Below are 18699 nucleotides of genomic sequence, written 5' to 3'. Positions count from 1 at the left end.
CGTCCTTATCGTTCTTTACCCGCGAGTCTCCCACACCGTGTATTTAGATCCTACTAGAAACTACGAGAAGAAGGACTACACCCACATAATGAATATTCTAGATAATGCTCTCGAAGGCTTCGGCATTAGGGGTGGCCACCTGCAGATCGGGAAACAAAGGAACAAGAAGACGGGTTTCACGCATAAAACTAACTTCTGCTGCATCCATGTCCCAAAACCAAGCAAGAAAGATGGATTCTACATCCTCCATCTCATGATTGAGTTCAGCACGGATCACCAAAAGCTTCGCATCACAAACAGAAATGATGATCATATCCGCAAGTGGGTAGAATCTCATGGAGAAGCGGATTATAAACATAGAGATGACTTCTTTCACATCCAAAGGGACATTGCGATGATTGTCGGTGTCAAAACCGGCGAATCTCGGGTAGGGGGTCCCGAACTGTGCGTCTAGGCAGATGGTAACAGGAGACGAGGGACACGATGTTTTTACCCAGGTTCGGGCCCTCTTGATGGAGGTAAAACCCTACGTCCTGCTTGATTAATATTGATAATGTGGGTTACAAGAGTAGATCTACCACGAGATCGAGGAGGCTAAACCCTAGAAGCTAGCCTATGGTATGATTGTTGTTCATCCTATGGACTAAGGCCATCCGGTTTATATAGACACCGGAGAGGGCTAGGGTTACACAGAGTCGGTTACAATGGTAGGAGATCTACATATCCATATCGCCAAGCTTGCCTTCCACGCCAAGGAAAGTCCCATCCGGACACGGGACGAAGTCTTCAATCTTGTATCTTCATAGTCTTGGAGTCCGGCCGATGATGGTAGTTCGGCTATCCGGACACCCCCTAGTCCGGAACTCCCTCAGTAGCCCCTGAACCAGGCTTCAATGACGACAAGTCCGGCGCGCATATTGTCTTCGGCATTGCAAGACGGGTTCCTCCTCCGAATAATTTATAGAAGATTGTGAACACCAGGATAGTGTCCGGCTCTGCAAAAATAAATTCCACATACCACCGTAGAGAGAATAATATTACACAAGATCAATCTGCTGACATATTCTGCGGCGTAACGTCACACCACTTCCAAGCCTTTACTCGAATTGTTTTTATTGTTCCACCTCAGCGCGTTTAGCGAGGCGGTTTCCTTGGCACGTCTTGTCGAAGCAGAGATCATGTTCCCCTTATTCCGGGATTCCCATCAATACGGACGTGGGTAACCCAACCGCGCCATTGATTGCGGCGCTTGGGAGATAAGCGAGTTTTATCAGGCCGGTGGGGACGCATGTTTCTGTCCGCCCATATAAGGGGATAAAGATCCAACCTTTTTCCCCGCGCCTTCTTCCTCCTTGGCTTATCCATCTCTGCGAACTCGAGCTCTAGCGCCCAAGCCCGCACATCTCACCTCAACCTTCTCCAAACATGTTCGGAGCGGGAGGCAAGTGGATGGCCTCCTCCGTCATGGAGGGGCATATCCAGAAGCTGCGCAGCGCCGGATACTTGTCTAGCGACATCGCGCATCGGCTCCCCGAAGAGGGAGAGCTCATCCCCACCCCAAGGCCCCATGAGAGGGTAGTATTCCTTCCCCATTTCCTCCGCGGACTGGGCTTCCCACTTCATCCCTTTGTCCGGGGGCTTATGTTCTACTACGGCCTAGATTTCCATGATCTGGCCCCGAATTTTATTCTCAACATCTCGGCGTTTATCGTCGTGTGCGAGGCCTTCCTCTGCATCCAGCCCCACTTCGGCTTGTGGCTCAAGACCTTCAGTGTCAAGCCGAAGGTTGTGAAGAGCAGCCAAGCAGAGTGCGGAGGCGCCATGGTGGGCAGGATGTCCCACGTTACGTGGCTGGAGGGCACCTTTGTGGAAACCATCAAGGGGTGGCAATCGGGGTGGTTCTACATCACCGAGCCGCGTGATCCCGAATGGGCAGCGGCCCCTGAATTCAGATTCGGCATCCCCACATGGCTCACCTCCTGGAAAGAGAGCGACCGGATTTGGGGCGATTCGGAGGAGCTGACCGGACTCCAAGCCTGCGTCCAAAAGCTGGTGGACAAGAAGCTCAAGCTTGTCAACGTAGTCCAGATCATGCTCATCCGCCAGATTCTCCCGTGCCAACGACGGGGCTTCAATATGTGGGAGTTCGATCCGGCGCAGCACCAGACTTTGAATGGGCTCTTCGACACTACGTACAAAGAGGTCTGGAAGGTGCTGTTCAAGGACGCCGAGGCTCCCGCATCTGCTACCGAAGATCGCGGATTCAGCTCGCAGCATCCAGCTGACGAGGTAAGTGATATTGTCCTTTACGGGACGCTTGTTATTCATAGTTTGACTCTATGCGGGATCTAAACTCCCTTTCCTTTGACAGGACTGGCTGAAGAAGGCCGCACAGGCTATCTGTCCGGCCCCATTGCCAGAGGACCCAGCTGACGCCCGCCTAATGGGGCGGCTGGCTCCGGCACCCCACATGGTGCCAGAGAAGAAGGCCAAGAAGAAGGCCACGGGGACTCGGAAGAGTTCCCGTTTTCAGGTGCCGAGTCCCCGTTTTCAGGTGCTATCGGACGATGAATCCGAGGCCGACTCCTCCCACCAAGGCGCGGAGGAGAAGAAGAAAGCCTCTCCCCTAGCGGGGGGAGGGAAGAAAAGGAAGGCCTCCCCAACAAGGGAGGCCGAAGGGTCCAAGAGGGGAAAAACTCTTCCCCCGGACTGTTCCGCCAACGCCAGTGACGACGACGAGGACTGGCCTCCAAGGGCCAAGCCTCTGGCGAGATCGTTAGTATCCGGACTCCCGAATAACTTCAAGGTTTTCGCTTTCCGCCACATTATGTCTTTCTAATGCCGCATACAACCCTGCAGTCCGCCAAAGGATGATCTCCCCACTTCGTCGAGCGGGTCCTTAGGGGCGTTAGATATGGATTCTCTTCCGACTGCCTCCACCCCCCGTGATGCGGACGATGCCGAGGTGGGATCCCAGGAAGGGACCCACCAGGAGGAGAGGGCCCCGGAGGTGTCGTAGGACAACCTCCCGGACTTTGCACCGGACTCAGCCCCGGAACCCATAGTGGCTCCGGAGTCCGGCGGGTGATCCCTTCGTAAGAAGGGCAAGACCGCGACGCCGGCTGCCTCCGTCCAACCGGAGGTGCCGAATAATTTGCTGGAGGCGCTCAATGGCGCCTCCATCAAAGAGGAACACCGCACTGTTATGAGTGCGGTGATTCAGAAGGTTCAGCTCGCCAAGAGCGGGTTGACCGAAGCCTGCAGCAGCCTTCTAACAGGCTTTGAGGTAAGAATTTCAATATATGTAAAATGGTACCGCATACACAGTAGCCCCTGATGCTCGGTTCGATGTTCGGAAAGAAAAGCCGGACTGAGGATCTTTAGAGAGATAATCGCAGGAGTCATGAAAATATATCAATATGGGATTGCAGGTTGTGCTGCTGACCTCTGCCGCACTGACTGCGGAGGTCAAAACTTTGAAGGAAAACCTCGAGCGCTCCGAGAACAAGCTCGGCCATGCCAAGAAGCAGCTCGAGGAAAAAGAAGGTGAGTAATACCTTATGAAAATTGTACCTTACAGAAAAGGATTTTGGTTGCAAGAAAAATGACAAGGATAATTGGGGTATTGCAGGGGCCACGAACGAGGTGGCGACCCTGAAAGAGGCGGTGGCCGCGGCCGAACGCAATGCGGCTGCGGAGCGCACCGAGCGAGAGAAACAGGAGGCGCGGGTGGCGGAGGTATAGCAAGAGCTCCAGGATCTCGTGAAGAAACATGAGAGCCTGGAGCGTGACTCGAAGACTCGAGAGTCTGAGCTTGCAACGGCTCTTGAGAGTGGCAAAGCCGCTAAGGCCGAAGCCTACAAGGCCCTCCAGGAGATAGAGGCGGTGAAGAAAATAGCAGCGGGTAAGGCATTTTTCATGCAAAGTAAGCATGTGAGTGTTAATTACCTGTCGCTTACCCGAATTCGGAGCTCTCCAGGAGCGTTCGCAGATCTTCCCTGCAGCGTGTCCGATGCTGCCGCATTCTACCGGTCCGAGGAGGGGAGCTCAACGGAGAAGGTCTTCTGCTCTCAGTATGCTAAGGCCGGACATCCGGTGCCCCTTAGCGACCAGCTGAAGCAGCTGGTCGAGCTCCACAAGGCGGCCGAACAGGCCATGAAGGGCCTCATAGTTCGGCTGTGGCCTAAGGAGGCTATGCCTGGGAGCTACTTCGGCCTGGTGCGGCGGCTGGTGGACGCATGCCCGTGGGTTGAAGTTATCAAGCACTCCGCCTGTATTGAGGGTGCGCGTCGGGCCCTTGCCCGTGCAAAGGTGCACTGGGGCAAGATGGATGCCCAGAAGCTTGTGACGGACCCCCCACCAGAGGGCGAGGAGCATCGCACGCCCGAGATGTATTATAGGAGTGTGCTGAAGGGCGCCCGCACTATTGCGGGTGAGTGCTCCAAAGATGTAATATTTGAGTAGACTCGCATTTTGTTATCCTGTGCGCTGAAAACTTGGTTCATATGCGCTAAGCAACGCTTGTTAATTTAAAATATTACCTTCTGTGCGGCTGTTTATCAAATCTGAGAGATGGCAAGTCGTCGGCTTCAGCCCCCATGCCACGAGTGCTGGGGTGTTCGGGATAAACTCGAGCGCTCTTGTTCCCATTTTTGGGTCCATCTAGGGAGGCGCTCGACACAACGAACAAGGCAACCGGACTTATAATGCTTGAACACTCTCACTTAGCCATAGAATTCTATAATTTTAAATTTCGGCGAAGCCCCTAGTTTTCGGAAGGCCGAATTTGGGGCGCTATCCACGCCTTGACCAGACAGAATCCGGCTCCTTGCTCGAAGCGGCATAAGTCTTTAGGGACTCGCGAAGAACCTCTCGAACAGCGATCAGCTCTTGCCTCATCATGACGGTCAGTTTTAGCTTTCTCCACTGAGGCGTTAACCCAGCTCAACTGGGGCGCAATCGCAGTGGTTCTCCCAGTGCTACCTTAGCCAATAAAACGGAACATAAGGTACCAAAACATGGGAGCCAGGCAAACCCAACTATTGACCCAAGAACATGATTCGGAGCCGATGCATATAATGCTATAAGTTCAGGGTGCCGCACTTGTGAAAGTGTTCAGACTTATCACACCATAACGCGGGAAACATAAGCCCCTGGTGTATTTAGCCGTACCAAAACGTACGGATGCAACATGTCATAGATGAACATATGTGTAAGAAAGAAATGCAACTAGAAGCAAAAATGTGATGCATTGTTGTATTCAATAAAAACTGCTGTAAGTGCAGGACGATACAAGTGGTGCGGTAAGCAAGGGATGGGACTGTTTAACATGTCCCCCTCCAGGGATAGGCTACGGAATAATGCATAAAACAGATTTAATGCTCATAATGGAGACCACCTGGATTTTCGTTGTAGCCTTTCTCCTTCCCTGGCTGTTGCATCGTGGGTTCGGCATGTCTGCTGCCGGACAGGGCCTCTGACGAACGGAGTCCTGTAGGTAAAAAGGAAAAGAAAAAGAAACGACACACTTAAGAGCCCCTGGTGCGGTTGAGCCGCAGTCTGGGCTTATCGTGGTCAAGCCCCTTGCCCCATGCCCATGGTATCTTCAGAGCGTAATGGAGTACGCGAAGGGTCTGTCTTAATGTTTTACAGGGGCTGGGGTTGGGGCCGCACTGCGACGCATGCTCGGAACGTGCCAGGTGGTCGTGTTGTAGGTTACTCCGGGCACGCTTAGCTGTGTCCGGCCGCTTAGTAGCCGGACTCGAGAATTGCCTTAAAAGGCTGCTTTGTACTTCTGCCGCGAGAGCCGCTGTATGTTCCTCCATTCGGAGGGAGCGTTCAGTGTTTGCGTTGACCGTGATGACTCCTCTAGGGCCTGGCATCTTGAGCTTGAGGTATGCGTAGTGCGGCACCACGTTGAACTTTGTGAACGCGGTACGTACGAGCAAGGCATGATAGCCGCTGCGGAACGGGACTATGTCAAAGATTAACTCCTCGCTTCGGAAGTTATCCGGGGATCCGAAGACCACTTCCAGTGTAACTGAGCCTGTACAATTGGCTTCTACACCTGGTATGACGCCTTTAAAGGTCGTCTTGGTAGGTTTAATCCTTGAGGGGTCTATGCCCATTTAGCGCACCGTGTCCTGATAAAGCAGGTTTAGGATGCTACCGCCGTCCATCAGGACTCTGGTGAGATGAAATCCATCGACGATTCGGTCTAGAACCAATGCGGCGAACCCACCATGGCGAATGCTGGTGGGGTGGTCCCTTCGGTCAAAGGTGATCGGGCAAGAGGACCATGGATTGAACTTCGGGGCAACTGGCTCCATCGCGTATACATCCCTGAGTGCACGCTTCCGCTCCCTTTTGGGTATGTGTGTGGCATATATCATGTTCACCGTCCACACCTGTGGGGGGGAAACCCTTCTGTCCTCTATTGTTCGGCGGTCGGGTCTCTTCCTCATCGTCGCTATGTAGCCCCTTGTTGCTGTTTTCGGCAATTAACTTGCCTGCCTGCTTGAATACCCAACAGTCCTTATTGGTGTGGTTAGCTGGCTTTTCAGGGGTGCCATGTATCTGGCACAAGCGGTCGAGAATTCGGTCCAAATTGGACAGACCCTGAGTTGTTCTTTTGAATGGCTTTTTCCGTTGACCGGGTTTAGAGCCTCCGAATCCGGCATTAACTGTCGTATCCTCACTGTTATCGCCATTAATGCGGCATTTGTTTTTGTAGCGACGCGACCTGCCACTACGGTCCTTGATATCCGGACTGCCAGAATTTTTGTTGAGGTTGTTGCTGCGTGCTAGCCAGCTGTCCTCACCCGCAGAGAAGCGGGTCATGAGTGATGTAAGGGCTGCCATGGATTTCGGCTTTTCCTGTCCCAGGTGCCGGGCAAGCCACTCGTCGCGGATGTTATGCTTGAAGGCCGCGAGGGCCTCGGCATCCGACAGTCGACGATTTGGTTTTTCTTGGTTAAAAACCGTGTCCAGAATTGTCTGGCCGATTCGTCTGGCTGCTGAATTATGTGGCTTAGGTCATCTGCATCTGGTGGTCGCACGTACGTGCCTTGGAAGTTATCGAGGAATGCAGCTTCCAGGTCCTCCCAACTCCCGATTGACTCTGTTGGCAAGCTGTTAAGCCAGTGCCGGCCTGGTCCTTTAAGTTTGAGTGGGAGATATTTGATGGCGTGGAGATCGTCTCCGCGGGCCATGTGGATGTGGAGGAGATAGTCCTCGATCCAGACCGCGGGGTCTGTTGTGCCATCATAAGATTCAATATTGACGGGTTTAAACCCTTCTGGGATTTGATGACCCATTACCCCATCTGTGAAGCACAGTGGGTGTGCAGCGCCTCTGTACTGGGCGATATCGCGACGGAGCTCAAAATAGCTTTGTCTGTTGTGTTCGGCCCGGCCGGGCTTACTGTGTCCGGGGTGACGGTGATCGTCACGTATCATGGGGCGCCCACGTGATCCATAGATCGATCTTGATTGTCTTGCCTTATCCTCCAATATGTCTCACAGGTCCGGAGTGTTCCCCTGTGGCCTTGTGCTTTTCGAGCGATGCCGGGGTACGGGTCTTGTGAAGGGCCTTGAGGCCTCTCTGTCGCGACCACGGGGTGGTCGATCAGCCGTATTGTCTCCTGGTGAAGCGGGATCATATGCCTCCACCTCTAATCGGGGGAGCAGCTTACGTTTGGGGTAGCTTTTGGAGGGGCGTTCGAGTTCATGCTCTTCGGCCGCGAGGACTTCGGTCCATCTGTCGGCTAGCAGATCTTGATCAGCTCTAAGCTGCTGCTGCTTTTTCTTGAGGCTGTTTGCTGTGGCCATAAGCCTGCGTTTGAAATGCTCATGTTCGACGGGATCCTCAGGTACGACGAATTCGTCATCGTCGAGGCTTGCCTCGTCTCCGGAGGGAGGCATATAGTCCTCTACCTCTTCTTCGGCCGCTCTCTCATGAGGGCTGGCGTCCCCCTCCTCCTGTGCTGGATCTTACTGGAGTGGGTTGTCTTCGGCGCTATCCGGTGTATTATTGTCTCCGGTGCCGGAATCCTCATTCTTGCTATGGCGGGATTTAGAGCGGCGCCGCTGACGCCGGCGCTTGGGCTGTTTCTTGGAGGGGTCATCCTCCGCTATTACTTCGCCGTTCCCATCCTTTGGGATATCCACCATGTATATGTCGTATGAAGAGGTGGCTTTCCAGTGCCCGGTGGGCGCTGGTTCATGGTTGTCTCCGGCATCGTCGTCCATATCGTTGATGTCCTCAGAGTCGTAATCTAGCATGTCGGTTAGGTCGTCGACAGTGGCTACCAAGTGGGTGGTGGGTGGGCTCTGAATTTCTTCGTCGTCCGCATCCCAACCGTCCTGGCCGTAGTCCGGCCAGGCCTCTCCTGATAACGAGAGGTACTTTAGCGAACTCAAGATGTCGCCAAAAGGTGAGTGTTGAAAGATGTCCGCCGCGGTGAACTCCATGATCGGCGCCCAATCGGATTCGACTGGAGGGGGGGCGGGAGGTCCGGAGTCCGGCAAGGAGTCCGGCACCTCGGAGTCACGGGCTTCATGGGGGACAAGATCGGTGTTCGGTTCTATCGCCGTAGAGGTTGCAGCCCCCGAGGTGGTGTCTAGCCATCCATCCTTGGTCTGCGCAGCCGGCTCCGAGTCGAAGATCGGAGCGGGTTCGAGTGCGGCCTCCAGGGTACTGTCCGGCTGCAGAGCTAAATCATGCCCATCGTGACAGTACGGCACGCTCGGCTGTGGCTCGAATCCGTCGAGGATCAAGTCCCCGCGGATGTCAGCCATGAAGTCCAAACTTCTAAATCTGACCTGACGGCCAGGGGCGTAGCCTTCGATCTGCTCCAGCTGGACAAGCGAATTGGCACGCAGTGCGAAGCTGCCGAATACGAAGATCTGTTCGGGGAGGAAGGTCTCACCCTGGACTGCATCGCCGTTGATGATCGAAGAAGCCATCGAGCCTATCGGTGACGACACAGAGGAACTCTCAATGAAAGCACCAATGTCGGTGTCAAAACCGGCGGATCTCGGGTAGGGGGTCCCGAACTGTGCGTCTAGGCGGATGGTAACAGGAAACGAGGGACACGATGTTTTTACCTAGGTTCGGGCCCTCTTGATGGAGGTAAAACCCTACGTCCTGCTTGATTAATATTGATAATGTGGGTTACAAGAGTAGATCTACCACGAGATCAAGGAGGCTAAACCCTAGAAGCTAGCCTATGGTATGATTGTTGTTCGTCCTATGGACTAAGGCCATCCGGTTTATATAGACACCGGAGAGGGCTAGGGTTACACAGAGTCGGTTACAATGGTAGGAGATCTACATATCCGTATCGCCAAGCTTGCCTTCCACGCCAAGGAAAGTCCCATCCGGACACGGGACGAAGTCTTCAATCTTGTATCTTCATAGTCTTGGAGTCCGGCCGATGATGGTAGTTCGGCTATCCGGACACCCCCTAGTCCGGAACTCCCTCAATGATCATCATGAAAGAAGTCGTCGATGAGAAGGGGATGTTCCACCACGGCCTTATATTGCGAGCTGACGTCCGCACTCGCATAGGCATGCAATGTCATGACCTCACGCCGTTCAAGAAGTTAGGGTTCATCCTCGATGATATGGAAGGATGGAACTTGTAGTGATTTACGATGCCGATGATGATGATATGTGTCGGTTGAACTTGTATACTTTCTGTAGCGATGAAACTTTGTGATGTCTAGGGTCCCTGCCGAACTTGCCTAATGCTACTTTGTTAGTTTGGGTACGATGACCTGTGTACCTCTAGTTAATTAGTTTGCATACTATATGTTGCATCTAGTTGCTAACCCTTTCTTTTTCGCATTGCTCTAGTATATTTTGTTGCATATGATTGTACATTCTCTTGATGAAGATGCATCTCTAACAGGTACCTAGCTTCTTGATGGCGAAGAAGCAGTGCTATGTCGTGTAGAAAGGGAAGGTTCCGGGGGTGTGCGACGAGTGGCCTGCGTGTCAGGCGCAAATGAATGGGGTCTCGGGCGCCAGCCATAAAGGCTTCAAAAGCAGACAAGAAGCAGAAGCTAGTTACTCGAGGTTCATGCTAGCGCGAGAAAGGACTCGTAACAGCCGCCTCATGTACAGCATAGTTCCGCTCTCACTCATAGTGATAGCTCTTCTCGCGTATATCATTGTTTAGATGGATGACGATGTAGTTGCAAGTATTCGAGACTTGTATCGCTGTTTTCAAAATGATGATGAAAGACCACTTTCTGTTGGATGATGATTATGATGATGACCACCTTGTATCGCTATGTATATGCTATGACTACATTTGTATGTGTATGATATGCTAGAGATTATTGTATAAAGCCCAAAACAAAATTCAGCAACACAAAATGTGGATTTTTTTTTCAAAAACTAATAACAGTAGCGTGGGGTATGGCATTAGAAGCAGCGAGCTGTTAGCAGTAGCGCTCTTTGCACAAGGGCGCTGCAGCTCTTATCAGCAGCGCGTGTTTCAGACAAACGCTGCTGCTATCCCTAGTTAGCAGTAGCGCTGGTCAGGTCGCGCTACTGATAAGTAGCTGTAGTGCCGTATCAGTAGCGTGGTCACCCGCGCTACTAATAAGCATATAACCCGCGCTACTGCTAGGCTTTTTCCGAGTAGTGTCACAGGGCATGTGAGGATCAAGAAGCTGCTACTTAGGCTCGCCGATATACGGACATCCTCAGTTCAGCCAGTAGCCACTCTTCTAGCAACAGAGGTGGACCATCAATGTTCAGATAAACTAGCAGAAAAATGCAAAAATCTAATGGTTTGCAATAGTCTTTTCTTTATCATAATATCATCTGCCAGTTATCCCTATTTTGTCAGATAAACATGGTAGAATTACCATGGCTGTATTTTATTGCTATAATATCTAGAGTGATCCAGTGTACTTTGTTGCCCACAAGAAGATGAAACCTTGAGTGTTGAAGATAAATCGGTTGTTGCCATGGAAATTTTCCATACCTTTTGTCAACCGTTTGGGCTTACTTGAACATGATCTGTTCTATAGGCTCGTACCGCTGCATCATTTACCAACAAGGAGGCAAGCACTTCAGTCTGCTTGATGCATTCTGTCTCTGGGCCAGAGCGTGATTAACGGCCAGGATTTTCCTGATGGGGCAATCCGATGGCTGTAGAGGATCGTTCCTGCCTGGCTCTCACGCCTGTGTCGGGTGGCCCAGAGGTTGTCTGGCAGACTGTTCGCACATGAACACGTCACCGTGTACCTCCAACGCCGAGGGTGATGCACCGCAGCTCACGTCCAAGGAGACCCGTCCGGAAGCGCGGTACGCAAGCAATCCGACGGGTGCTTTTCTGGACCCGAAACCCAACACGCCCAGGAGGGACCCTGTCAGGGCGCGAGACGGTTATGGGCTGCCCTAGGTCAACCTGATCGCCCCTAGGGCCTCGAGGTTCACCGCTCTGCAATGAAGAAGAACGAACGAAGAACGAGGAAGAAGAAGAACAAGGAAGAGAGATAAAAGTAAAGGTAAAAAGTAGTAGATGATTTGTTCGATTGTGTCTTGTTGTTCAATCGGCCGTCACCCTTTAGGTACATAAGAGGTGGTTGGACTTCCCGTGCAAGGAAAAGTCTTGGATTCACATCCAAAACCCTAGTCAAATTCCGATCGGTTTTGTCCGAACTTTCCAAAATTGTTCGGTTTAAACTGGCTGCACCTTTCGGATAATTTTTGAGGTGATAAACGACCTCGGATGAAAACGATCCCAAAAGCAATCTTGACCGTTTCGACGATACGAACAACTCTCATGTTGAATATTTTTTTATCAGATGTCATCTTAAGGGTCAAAGAGGTCACGCAAAACATATGTTCCCTCGCGCTACCCATCAGACATGCGTCTGGTGGGGCGCGCCACAACTTGGCTCGTGACAGGACTGTACTCCGATTGCTCTAACTTTTGCATATGAATTTGATTTGGGTGATTTTTATATCAAAATCGATCGTTTCGACGAGACGAAGACAATCTATGTAGGTCAGTTTTCCATTTGAGGTCGTCTTGGGGGCTTAATAGGCCAAACTATACTCTGAATATAAGATCTTAGTATTTTGAGCATAGTTTCGGCCATCGAGAGGAAATCGGACGGCGATGGCCCAAACTTTAAAGATGTTCACGTTGATAATACGGAACTTTTTTATGTAGACCACTTCTCCATTTAAGGTCATCTTAATTAAGTTCTTGACCATGTCAAAATTGGGTGTCAACACGAGACAAAAAATTATGATTAGATATTTGTTGTATATGAAATTGTGAGAGCAACATGATTGTAAAAACAACACATGCACTTTACACGGGCATCTTGCAGGGGAGAGGCGTGCCGCCGCTCCTTCTGCCTGCAAGTAATATACTTACGCGAGCTTTATTTGTACAGTTTAGGCTTGCTCTGCTTTATGAATGGATACTTTTTCTGTTGTAGTTATATTGTTGTGCCTTATATTTTTAATCACTAGCATGTAACTGTCACGCTCGCTAAACTAAGCCGCGGTAACAAATATGATAGCATGTTTAGTGTGCACAATCCCAACCACTAGTGCTGATATACATGTACCTTTGTTGCTGAATCAGTTCAAAATGTGATTGAACAAACAAATAGCTAAACATGGTGGAGACTTACCCTTTTGTTGTATGTAGGTTGTGATTGCTTTATATCTATAAAGCGGAGAAAAAACAAGAATGGCGTTTTGGAGGCCGAGATCCATGGAGGCTTTTATTTTTGAAAAATTCAAATTCAAACATTTATGACTCAAAAAATTCTGAAAAATATATGCGTGTATGTAAGGACGTAACCCATATGTGTGTAAAATTTCATGATGAAATACGTTAAAATGCGACCTGTACAAAAAAGACAAATTCATGACCTGATAGGATTAATAGTATCATGGTTAAACAGCCTTAGATTTGTCTTTATTTGCACAACCCTCATTTCAACGTTTCTTGCCTTAAAAATTTACACACAAGTGTGTTATGGCGTCATGTATATCCGTACTTTTTTCAGAACTCTTTGAAATGTAAAAATATGAATTTTGATAAAATTTGAATTTTGAATCTGGAGGCCTTCGGTGAGCTCGGTCACCAAAGGCAATTTCCGAGAAAAAACAGACTAGATCTCCCCTCCATTACTTTGCAAGTTCAGATTAAATTCCCAACAGCGCCCGGCCGGACGGGCCCCTGAAAATTTATCTACCCGTGGATGCAGGCCTTGAATGCGTCCATGTGCGCCGGGTCGATCGACACGGAGGCTTGCACCTCGCCATCTCGCCGGCCGCCGACGAGCACCATCTCGCCGGCCGCCGACGAGCACCATCTCGCCGTCGTGGTTCATGGATACCAGCTCCACGCGCGCGGGCTTGCCGAACCCGAAGTCAGCCGCCTCGTAGGCCCTGAATCGAGGGCTCGCCGCCACGTTCGTCAGCCGCTGAAACGGCAGCCGCATCAGCTTCTGCATCCACCCCTTGTCCGTCCCGGACAGCGGCGCCGCCTCCATCTCCGCCACCGCGGCCTGCACAGCCCGCGCCGCGCGGAGGATGCCCGCCTGGCCGAGGAGATCCGCCGCGTCGGCGCAGCTCGCCAGGCACGCGCGCACGCAGTTGCCGAGGTAAGCCTCGCTCACATGCGGGTCGAGGCGGGAGCGCAGGTCGGCGAGGAACACCAGGTACGTGTCGTCCCCGGCGCCGAGCCCCTTGGAACGAACGAACGCCGTCCAGCTCAGCGCCGCCAGCGCCACGAACGTCGACACCGGTTTCAGCTTGGGCGCGTCGCCACCGGCGGCGGCAGCCTCGGCGGAGGCGAGGTCGTCGATCCGCCGCCTAAGCGACTGGATGTCGTCGGTGCCGAGGTAGAACGTCCGGCGCGCCAGCAGGAACCGCTGGCTGAAGTCGTGCTGTCCTCTCACCTGCGAGGATGTATGTCAATGTCTTTTCCTGGTAAACAAATCACAAGGCTTGATGGTCACGAATTCAGGATTCTTTCATTCATGGCTCTGAAAATTGTTCCGCGCAATGCAGTTTCGTCATCTATGTTGGAGCCTCGGAGGTGGAAAGCATACGGTTCGCATGGTGCACTTTGGTTGACGTAGCAAGCAGAAGTTGACAAAGCTACGGACGGAGTGGAGGTAGACGGAGCTGCAACAAGTACTGTCCACAAATAATAGCAATATATACTCCAGTAGATAAGATTATACGAGTAGTATGTTTAATTACCTCTGGGAGATTGGGCCCGACGGTCTTTAGCATCTCGCGGGCGAGCTCGTCGGCGTTCGCGTGATGGATGACGTCGCGGCTGTAGTGTGGCGGGCCGAGGACCTTGGTGACTGGGGAGCCCTCACGGGAAGCGGAAGACCATGCCTCCATGAATCGCCACACGGCGCGTCCGTCGGCAACGGCGTGGTGCACGGACAGGCCGACCGCCAGGCCGGCGCTTAGACGAGTAGCCTGTACTGACAGCACGGGCGCCGGGAGCACCCGGGCATCCAGCTCCGGCACGAGGCTCAGGAATGCGAGGATGTCGTGCGCCTCGTCGCCAGCTAGACGCCGCACATCCATGTCGCCCTCGGCGGCTCGGCCTCGAGGAAGGCGACCCCGGCGTTGGTGCAGTCCACGAAGGCGTCCCCGGTCTCCACCTCGTACTCCAGCGTCCCCGCCAGGGGGAGGTAGTGCGCCAGCGTGTCCGCGAGAGCGCGCTTGAGTCGCTCGACCACCGCCTGGAACTGGAAGCCGTCGCCGCCGTCCTCCCCAAGCTGGTACAGGAACACCCGCTGGATCGGAGGCAGCACGACCCACAACGAATCAAGGAAGGAAAGTTTCAGGCGTTCCCCGCGCTGCCCCTCCCCGAGCATCGACGGCGCAACCCAGGAAACGGCGACAGCCCGCACGGCCGCGGCCTTTGCGGCGGCGTCTGAGCTTGCCTCGTCCATCCCGATCTGCCGGCACCGCACTTACTGGTTGTTTGCTGGAGAGCCAGAGGGGTAGGAAACGACTCATAGATCATAGATGCGCCGCGCGCTTATAGCGGTGGCGGGCGTCTTCTTGCGCAAGCTGGACCTACGATGAGAACTTCCCAAACTGGATGATACGGCGTTATGCATGATATGCGGTGGCGCGGTGGAATGGAATACATATCGGTTGTATACACTAGAAGAACACCCGTGCGTTGCAACGGGGCCACATTAAATTTAAGAGTTCAATATCAATTATGTTAATATTACATTTAATATTCTCATACATATCAAGTGACATTGGTGACCTTTTTACCATCAAATTCTCACACACACTCTCTCCCTCCCTCCTCCTCACTCTCTCTCCCCCTCTCCCTCTCTCTCTCTTATGTAGTGGTGAATGTTGGCCTAATTTACTATCATCATGCATGGAAACGAATCATCAAAAAAAAGAATACTTCATATTACTACACTCATAGGAAGCTTCCTAATCTCTGCTACCAAACAATTTCTGCCCAAACAAGGAAGGAAAGTTATGGACGTGATTCGAAAGGAAACAAACGTTATGAAGATTAATTAATTTAGATTTGATCTTTAGAGATTGATTGTGATTGATTCTTTTACATAAAGACATTACTAAATAATTTGCGTCAGTATGGAAAGTTCTGATCCGTTCAGTTTTTTTCGTTGTGTGAGAGGGTGAAGTGGAAATAAACCGATGAAGTGGGGGAGGCGACGAAAAAAATCTACGACGGTTAACCTACGAAAAAAAACCGGACGAAAGTAGTGGGACGAAAAAAAACCTGGAAGCGAGACTACCAACTGCTCCATTAGAAGTAGAGATACACATTCCTGACATAACCAAGCCACCCACCGTGGCGGCAGGCGTTACGCATGCATGCAGCTCTGCTTATTACTCCGTCCGTCCAAAAATACTTACCATCAAAATGGATAAAAGGGATGTATCTAGACATACAAGTATTTTCGGATGGAGGGAGTACTTTGAAAGATACTCACTCCGTTTTTTATCTTTACAGCCCCTCAAACGCCAGCAAACGCATCCGGACACGTTTGGGGACTGTGATCACTCATGTCTAAAATTTATTCCTCTGCATCGGTATACCTCATCCTAGAAAGAAACCTTAGGTCCATATAAAAGCATACAAATGATATAATCCATGTACTATGTAGATAAACTACACGCTCTTATGTAATGCCAACATTTCTACTCCCTCCATCCCAAAATTCTTGTTTTAAATTTGTCTAGATAGAGAAGCATCTAACACTAAAACGTGACAAGATACATCCGTATTTACACAAATCGAAGACAAGAATTTTGGTACGGAGGGAGTATAAAATAACATAACATAAGAGGTTTTTAACAATACACGGTCTTATGGAATGAATGGAGTAGATACCAGCTGGTTCATGGCCGGAGAGTACAAGGATCGCTTGGAAAAGACAGCCTGCTTTTATTCATTACGGACGATAAAATGGACAGCTAGCGTGGCTCATTAGAAGGTTCCTACGTGCGGTGGACAAATGTGTGTGTGCCTATGAATGCTTCTATATGAAACGACCCCAGAGATGGGTGACTGATACGGCCGGTACGGTGCTTTGGTCAGAGATTACGTCAATCATCGGGACATGACAGAGAGTAGTCCAACAATAGAGAAATGAGGTTGAAAGAAAAGCTTTTTACATCTTCAACAAAGTCCTAACTCCAACAGATGATGTATATTTGGTGATGTAAAATTCCTACTCCAACAGATGATGCATTTCAAGATGTAAAACTAGTCGGCAAAAGCGTCAGCAGACGAGCGCCGAGAGTCGGTAGGAGCGTCGACAGACAGAGCGACGGCAGTAAGTGAGCCGGCGGACGAGCGGCGAGAGTCGGGAGGTCAAATGCGGTGGCGGGAACTCGAATGGCCGGCTGCGCAGCTGGGAATCGAGCGGCAGATTGGTCGCGGCGGGGCGACGGCCGTTCGGTGCGGGGAGGTCAAGTCTGGAGGCGGAAAGTGCCGGCGACATGGCAGCGAGTTGATACGTCTCCATCGTATCTACTTTTCCAAACTCTTTTGCCTTGTTCTGGATTCTAATTTGCATGATTTGAATGGAACTAACCCGGATTGACGTTGTTTTCAGCAGAATTGCCATGATGTTATTTTTGTGCAGAAATAAAAGTTCTCGGATTGACCTAAAACTTCACGGAGATTCTTTTTGGAATAAATAAAAAATATTGGTGAAAGAATCAACAGAAGGGGACCCACACCTTGTCCACAAGGGTGGAGGGCGCCCCCCCCCCCTGAGGCGCGCCCTCTGGTCTTGTGGCCCCCCTGGACCTCCACCGACCTCAACTCCAACTTCATATATTCACGTTTGGGGAGAAAAAAATCATAGAGAAGGATTCATCGCGTTTTACGATACAGAGCCGCCGCCACCTCCTGTTCTTCCTCGGGAGGGCAGATCTGGAGTCCATTCGGGGCTCCGGAGAGGAGAAATCTTCGTCGTCGTTATCATCAACCATCCTTCATCACCAATTTCATGATGCTCACCGTCGTGTGTAAGTAATCCTATCATAGGCTTGCTAGACGGTGATGGGTTGGATGAGATTTACCATGTAATCGAGTTAGTTTTGTTAGGGTTTGATCCCTACACTACTAGGGAAATGCCTATACATAGGAGCTTAGTTGTAGCGCTGGTTATGGGTCCAGCGCTACTGCCACTTAGTAGTAGCGCTGGTTGACAACACGCCTACATGTACCAGAGTAGCAGTAGCGATGGGCCCCCTGGCAGCGCTACTGCTAAGTGGTCCCATGGCCACCGACAGGGGCTACGCGTAGTAGTAGCGGCTGGCTGGAACCAGCGCTACTGCTAGAGATATAGCAGTAGCGCTGGGCCACCAGCCAACGCTACTACTAAAGATACCTTATCCTCTCCCCCGCCGGCCCGATCGATCACTCTCCCTCCCACACACTCTCATCTCTCGTCCAACTCCCGCGGGCTGCCACTGCCCGCCGCCGTCGTCCCGCCACCATCGTCGCCTGGTATGTCTCCCTCCCTCCCTTCTCCTTCCATCCCTCCCTTCTCCCTTCCTCCCTCTGACCCTACCTCTCCCTCCATCCCCTGCCCATCTCCCTTCCTGCTCCCTCCCTTCATCCCTCGTGCTTCTCCCTCCCAGCCCTCTCCCTCTGACCCTCTCCCTCCCTCTGATCCCTCCTGCATTGCATAGATAGATGGATAGATAGATGAATGGATAGATAGATCGTTAGAACAATGGTTTTTTTGATATATTGCGTAGATAGACAAAGGGATGGATAGATGGATGGATATATATAAATGGATGGATGGATAGATGTTAGGGTTAGAACTAGGGGGTTTTTAGTAAATGTATAGGTCCCTTCATTTTTTAGGGTTAGAACAAGGTTTTACCAATTTTTAGAGTTGGAACTAGGTTTAGAAAAAATGGATGGATAGATGGGCAGTACAAATTATTAGGGTTAGAACTAGGTTTTATAAGTTTAGGAGAAAGTTTTAGACATAGGGTTTCACTAAGTCCTAGGATGATGATAATAATGTTTTTGTTTATATTTTGTTTTTGTAGAAATAAAGGAGCCCATGTCGTCGCCGCCGTCGTCCCCGTCATAGGCCCCCTCCAACCTCGAGGTGAGACTAGCCAAATCTCCATGTCAATATGAGCCCTATAAGATAT

General features: G+C 51.2%; 1 non-coding gene and 1 pseudogene across 1 annotated transcript; one reads left to right on the top strand and one right to left on the bottom strand.

Annotated features, from left to right (window-relative positions):
- The first annotated feature begins 11013 nt into the window (after positions 1 to 11013).
- LOC119283061 lies at positions 11014 to 11234 on the top strand. The gene has a single exon (XR_005139016.1). It is a non-coding gene; the product is annotated as a small nucleolar RNA U3 (small nucleolar RNA).
- A 1897-nt stretch (positions 11235 to 13131) lies between these two features.
- Positions 13132 to 15134, bottom strand: LOC119280877 (annotated as a pseudogene).
- Positions 15135 to 18699: the final 3565 nt, after the last annotated feature.

Source organism: Triticum dicoccoides, chromosome 3B (assembly GCF_002162155.2).
Source record: "Triticum dicoccoides isolate Atlit2015 ecotype Zavitan chromosome 3B, WEW_v2.0, whole genome shotgun sequence".
Taxonomy (NCBI): Eukaryota; Viridiplantae; Streptophyta; class Magnoliopsida; order Poales; family Poaceae; genus Triticum; species Triticum dicoccoides.
The sequence above is the reverse complement of the archived record's forward strand: the minus strand, read 5'-3'. Positions and strand labels throughout refer to the sequence as shown.